Source organism: Mesocricetus auratus, unplaced genomic scaffold (genome assembly GCF_017639785.1).
Source record: "Mesocricetus auratus isolate SY011 unplaced genomic scaffold, BCM_Maur_2.0 Super-Scaffold_100009, whole genome shotgun sequence".
NCBI lineage: Eukaryota > Metazoa > Chordata > Mammalia > Rodentia > Cricetidae > Mesocricetus > Mesocricetus auratus.
The window spans coordinates 37,824,627-37,832,029 of record NW_024429193.1 but is presented as its reverse complement, the minus strand read 5'-3'; positions in this window follow the sequence as shown (position 1 = coordinate 37,832,029).

Below are 7,403 nucleotides of genomic sequence, written 5' to 3'. Positions count from 1 at the left end.
AAGAAGTTTTTGACTTAAAGGAGGATGTATATTTCATTGTTGAAACATTTCACCGTAGCCTCCTGATTGTTATTTCTGGAGGAATGCCTGGGGCATGGGTGTATTTGAACTCACCTAGTCCCAGTCACAGCAAGCAGTTGAATTTCTTTTCTATAGTGAAAGATGAGAATACTCCTGGGTTGTAATGAACACAGATCCAGAGATGCTAAGCCATCTGCAACACATGCTAAAAAAATCCCACCCAAAATATTTTACTCTATGACCTCCCTGAACAATACTTAGCTATAGGAAAAAAATGTAATTCCTTAAAAAAGAGGGTAAGAAAAGATGCACATTCATACAACAAGGATGTCTGTTCCACTGTTTTCATAGGAGCATTATTTGTAATACCCAGAATCTGGAAGCAACCTAGATGCCCTTCAACTGAAGAGTAGACAGAGAAAATGTGGTACATTTACACAATGGAGTACTATTCAGCAGAAAAACAATGGAATCCTGAAATTTGCAGGCAAATGGATGATACTAGAAGAAACCATCCTGAGTGAGGTAACCCAGTCACAAAAAGACAAACATGGTATGTATTCTCTCATATGTGGGTTTTACACATAGATCTGGGGAGTGCCAGTCTACAATCTCATGGCCAGAGAGTCTGGGAAACAGAACCTTCATTCAATGGCTGATGGAAGCAGAGGCAGACACCCACAGCTAAACACTGAGCTGAACTCAAGGAACCCAGTGACAGAGAGGGAGGACTGATGACCAAAGGGTTAAGACTGGGCTGGTTTAACCCCCAGAAACAGCTGACCTGAACAAGGGGTAGCTCTTGAATCCCAGACTGATGCCTGGGAATCCAGCATGCGATTGATCAAGAACCCCTGAATGTGGGTGTCAGTGAGGAGGCCTAGGCAATCTATTGGGCCTTGGGTAGTAGATCAGTATTTATCCCTGGAATACAAAAGGACCTTGGGCTTCCATCCCACAATGAGAGATGCACTCTCACCCTGGACTCTTAGGGGAGGGTCTAGGCCCTGCCCTGGATGAAATGATAGACTATAGACACCCCCATGGAGGGCCTCACCCTCCCTGGGGAAAGGAGTGGGTATAGGGGGGTTGGTGGGAGTGTGTGGGAGGAGGGAAGGGAAAGGGAGAGGGACCTGGTATTGATATGTGAAGCAACCTTGTTTCTAGTTTAAATTTAAAAATAAACAAAAACAAACAAAGAAAAAAATAAAGAGGCTGAGATCACAGAAATCAGGCTGGAAAAGTTGAAGGGGAAAGTGAGACATTGAGGCCAGAAAAAAATAACAGTGAGAAAAATAATAAAATTTCAAATCTAACTAGCTAGAAAATAGGGAGCTATTTGGTTGCTATTGGATGAGATAGTGTGCAAGAAGTCCAGGAACAACTTGGATATGACAGGAGAGAAACAGCAGAACAGACTGAGCTATCTGTGGATCTTGCCAACGGCTGGGATCCAAAAGCAACTGGGAGACTGTAGGTGGAAAGTTAGTAACAGCAGCCATTAACAGCTCACTGTCTTGAGCAGAGTGACTACTCCAAGTGGTTCCAAAAGTCCTGTCAGAAAGGAGAGGAGAGGACCAGGAAGGTCAGAGAAAAAGCTACACCGGCTGCTGCAGGATAGGTGTGGTAGCTTTCTGGAGAATGTGGAGTAATCTTGGATCTGTGCTGGAACATGCACGATTAAATTATGGAGTAGGCCTATGGGATGGGGTGGGCACAGAAGAACCGTAAGTCACAGGGTCAGGAGTCAGAAAAGAAACTAAAAGACTGAGGCTGTCTTGGGTAGGAACTATCACCATAGTAGGATTGTTCCACCCAGGAGGGAGAAGGCAGCCAAGCTATTTGAATCTTGCATTTGGATTGGATCTCTTAGGTCTAAATCTAAAGCCTCAGCCAGAGTTTATGTAACTAACAAATCCCAAACCAGCCTATAACCATGTGCTGTAAATAACTCTAGTGAGAGATTACAGTTAAGCCTCATGAATCCAAGAAACAATTCCCTCTATGCCACCACCCTTGGCCCTGGATGATGAATAAAATAAATGGAATTTCAGGGAGCTTATCGACACTGTCTCTCTAGGCCTGGCACAGAAATTCAAAGCTGGGAGTTTGCAGATGCTACAGCTCATACGGGATTTAGCACTGGTTTACAGTGCTGGCTTGGAAACCAGAGACACTCAGAAGTAAGGTCCAAGGCGCTAACATCTGCAAGGTCTATATGCGGAACGACTTTTTCCCCCGCCCCATATCTGAGTCCCTGTCCTACTCCGCTAAAGCTGCAGTGCATGCTGTCCCCTGCATATGCAGCTGGTGCCCACAAGCACAGTCTGTATAGCCGTCAGTGGTGCATAATGCTCTCATAAGCAACAGTGAAATGGAAGAATTGCCTGAAATTGAAGGTCGCTCACACAGACCACGGCAGGCCGAAGTCAATCTCACATAGTATAAAAAGGTCACTGATGGAGGCAATGGAGATGACTCAGTGGATGAAGTGCTTGGTATGCAAACAGGAAAACCTGAGTTCAGATCCCCAGAACCCAAAGAAAGCACGCATGGCGATGCATGCCTATCAGCCCAAAACAGGGGATATAGACAAGTGGGTCCCAGAGGCTAGCGCCCAAATGGCAAGCATTGGATTCAGTAAAGGACCCAGACTCAGAAACATAAGACGGAAGCAAATGAGAAAGACACCGTAAGAACTTCTGTCCTCCACACTTGTGAGCACGCATGGATGTGCACTGCACACACAGAAGAAAATCTTTTCCCAAAGCAGATCAGAGTTAACCTCGAACTTCAAAACAAAAACAAGCAATATTGTACACAAACCTTTAAATCTCAGGAAATCCTCATTTATTTCACCTTCAACGTGCTCCCTAAAGCCCCGGGATGTCTTTCTTTTCAAAGTGCTAGATGTCTGGTGAGCCCTGTGACCCAAGCACCCCTGCTTCCCAGCCACATTCCCACCGCGGCTCCTTTCTTTCATCCCCTGTGTCAGAAGTTCTCGGCTCTTAGAGAAAATTGGAAATTTTATTTGAGGGTCCTGAGTATGGGACCCTCAAATCCTGGAAAAGTTATTATTATAGAGCTTTTATTTTCAAAACAATAAAGTTACTTATGAATTGCTAAAGCCATATATTAACTTTGTGGTTTAGAAAATATGAAAATCATTTAGAAGGAAAGTGTTCTAGAATTTTCGTATAATGGTCAACCATTTTACTTAGAAATATAAGCACATATTGTAAATGTAAATATGTATGTATTATTTATGTATCTGATAAAACAAAGCAGTTGTTGAAAATAGCATATATTGGTATTTCCCAACTGAAACAATTACTTTCACTGTGTAAAATTTGCTAGCAATCAAATACCATTTATATACTATTTTGCTGTTTTCAATTAATGGATATTGTGCTCTCTCTCTCTCTCTCGTTCTCTCTGTATGTTTGTGTGTATCTCTCATTTTCTACTCCTTCCTTCTTTTCTCTTTCCATTCCTCCCTCCTTTCCTCCTTCCTTTTTTCTATTTTAGTATGAACATTATTTTAGGTCAATTTTAAATCAAAGAAACAAGCTAGTCTGTCTCTAAATATTTAATCTCATGCTTACCCCTAATTTTGTGGGAGTTTTTCTTTCTTTTTGTTTTTTTTTTTTTATTTTTGACACAGGGTTTCTCTTGGATGTCCTAGAACTCAGAGCTTTCTCTGCTTCTGCCTCGTGAGTCTTGGGATTACAGGCCTGTACCACCACACCCACACCCAACTTCTCTCAAATTTCCAATTCTATTGTGTTGGGTGATCTCAGTTGAATATCCAGCTTCCTCATCAACCTGCTAGTGCACAGGTGACTGTTAATGCTCTAGAATAGTGACTATGAACTCAGGTTGTTTGAAATTGTCCTTAAATTTTAGTAACAGAATCTTGCATACATTAAATTGTAAGTAACCATTTGACACACATTTTAACCTTAAGCTAACTGAGATCCATCTTTGTATCCTTGGAGCCTAGAAGAAAGCTTGGAATCTCTTAGGCCACTGTTAAGTACTTTTTTTGATAAATACACTCATAGGTGAACTAATAGCAGGATGAAACTAATTTGTTCCTGTAATGATCAGGTCTATAATTTGATCTCATTGATTTCATAGATTAGACAAAAAGCCTGGTGATTCCAAGAGTTTTTATTAAAATATTATGCAGTTCTCTTTTTTCCTCTGTATAGACAAAGTCACATCTCTTGAGTTGAATCAGAGTTTAGTATTTGTATTTATATACCAATGGAAACTGTCACCAGGGAAGCAGATACTGTGCTGTGATAACATTTATTTTCCTTCTTGCATTAACTTTGGATTTTTGGAAATTGTTTTTTTTCTTAATTTCATTTTCCTTATCTTTAAAAATAGCTACCTTTATAACTATCAATGTAAGCTGTTACAGAACGACAGTTGATATTGAATAATATTCATATAAAGTATATACTTAGATGAGTTTGTCACATATATCATAAATGAATAAAGATACTGTGAAAATAAAAATATGAGTATATATAGCACTCCCAAAAGAACTGTTTGAGCCCCTTAAAATGAATTTTTCTATCTTCTATACCATCTTCCAGTCTCAGTAGACAACTAAACAACCCTTTATGAGGACACATTAGACTTCATTTTCTAAAATTTTGTAAATTGAGCCCTAAATTATGAGCTCTTCATTGCCTTTCTCTTTCCTTCAACAAATTTATTTGTGTCTTATCCATTCATAGTTCATATTTTTAGTTGATAAAACAGATTTTGGTTTCTAGATTATTGTGAATATTTGATATGATTAGTCTGCTAAATTATATCCATTATGAAAGGAATGTAGTGATATGTCAATGTGATTGATTTATGTTTTTATAAAGGGAATTAATAATGTTGCATCTTTACATATGTTTATGCATTTTATACCTATCAAAAGTTTATCTAAGTAGGTATTTTTGTATCTAAAGTTTGTATCTATTCATCATATATCTGTCTATATATCTATCATCTACATATCTGTCATCTATTACCATAATTTATATATCATCTATTTGTTATCAGTAATGGATCTCTCTATCATATGTCAACTATCATTTACCTGTCTCTCTATAGTTAATTATCAGCCACCTTTCATTTATCTTTTCATCTATCATCTGTTTTTTCTATTTTGGTATTGTATCTAGGAATTCTTTTCTTTTAAATTTTTAAATAAAAATTTAGATCTACAAAATATTTAAATAGATCTCACTATGTAGCCCCGGCTGGAATGGAACTCACAGAAATGCACCTACCTCTGCCACCTGAGTACCAGGGTTAAAGGTGTGTGCCACCATACTTAGCCTATGAATTCTTTTATTGCAAAAAGATCACAAAGGGTCTCATCTATCTTTCCTCCTAGTAGTCTGTAACTTTCTTTAATATGTATGTTTGCCAACCATTTTGAATTATTCTTTTATTAATATGGTGGATGAGGACATGTATTGCCATATTGGACTGTCAATGAATTTCTTTTTTCATCTTTTACTCCTCAATGTCTGGATCTATCTCTTAAATCTGCCACCTGTTCCATTAATCTACTTGTCTGTTAATCATTATGCTAGAACTGTACCTGCCTTGTTAATACATCTTTACAGTGAATGCTGACATTAGACTGTGGCATGCCCATTTGTGCTCTGGCAACCAGATGAGACTCTTTTATTTGGGTGACATTTATTTCTATTTATTTGATCCCAAGGTGGTTCAACAGTGTAGTGATTTGAATAAAAATGGCCCTGATAAGCCCATAGTGGGGTGGCACTATTAGGAGATGAGGCCTTATGGAGTAGGTGTAGACTTGTTGGAGGATATCATTGCAGGTAGGCTTTGAGGTTTCAGATGCTCAAATCAGGCCCAGTATAGCATTGTCTTCCTGCTGCCTTTGGACCCAGATGTAGATCTCTGAGCTGCTTTTCCAGCACTATGTCTATTTGCACACCACCATGGCAATAAAGGACTAAACCTCTGAAATGGTAAGCAAGTTATAATTAAATGTTTTCCTTTATAAGAGGTGCCATGGTCATGGTATCTCTTCACAGCAATGGAAACCTTAACTAAGACAGATGGCAATTAAAAAAAAATTGAAGATGCTGATATAGGAGCAACAAACCAGAGAAACAAAAATGTTTTCTTTTCTTTTTTTTTAAATTTGAATTATAAACAACCTTACTTCACATGTCAATCCCAGCTCCCTCTCCCTCCCCTCTTCCCCTGTCTCCCAACAACTCCCCCAAGGTCCCTGCCCATCCACCCCTCTGCTCCCCAGGGAGGGTGAGGCCTTCTATGGGAGATCTCTAAAGTTAGTCATATCATCCTGGATAGGGCTTAGGACCTTCCCCATGTGTCGAGGCTGAGAAAGCATCCCTCCATGAAGAATGGGTTCCCAAAGTCCATTCATATGCCAGGGATAAATACTGATCTACTACTACCCAAGGCCCCATAGACTGCTGAGGCTTCCTCACTGACACCCATGTTCAGGGGGTCTGGATCAGTCCCATGATGGCCTCTCCGCCATCAGTCTGGGGTGCATGAACTCCCCCTTGCTATTTCTGTGGGTTTCACCAGACGGGTCTTGATGCCTTTGCTCTTCGCTCTTCTCTTTCTGCAACTGGATTCCAGGAGTTCACTTCAGTGTTTAGCTGTGGGTGTCTGCCTCTGCTTCCATCATCCACTGGATAAAGGCTCTAGGATGGCATATAAGATAGTAATCAATCTCATTATTGGGGAAGGGCATTTAAGGTAGCCTCTACACTATTGCTTAGACCCAAGGTAGCCAAAACAACCCTGTACAGTAAAAGAACTAAGCTCTACTATAGAGCTATAGTAACGAAAACAACTTGGTGTTGGCGCAAAAATAGACAGGTAGACCAATGGAATCAAATTGAAGACCCTGATATTAACCTACACACCTATGAACATCTGATCTTTGGCAAAGAAGCTAAAACTATACAAAGGAGAAAAGAAAGCATCTTCTACAAATGGTGCTGGACTAACTGGATACTGACCTGTAGAAGACTGCAGATAGATCTGTATCTACCACCATGCACAAAACTTAAGTCCAAATGGATCAAAGACCTCAACATAAGTCCAGCCACACTGAACCTCTTAGAAGAAAAAGTGGGAAGTACACTTGAACAAATTGGTACAGGAGTCTGATTTCTGAACATACCAGCAGTAGCACAGACACTGAAATTGACAATTAATAAATGGGACCTCCTGAAACTGAGAAGCTTCTGTAAGGCAAAGGACACAGTAGAGAAGCAAAAATCTTTATATAGCATTTTCCCTCAAAGTACAGACCAACTTTGACCCTGTGCCCTGTCTGTAGCCCTGTGTAG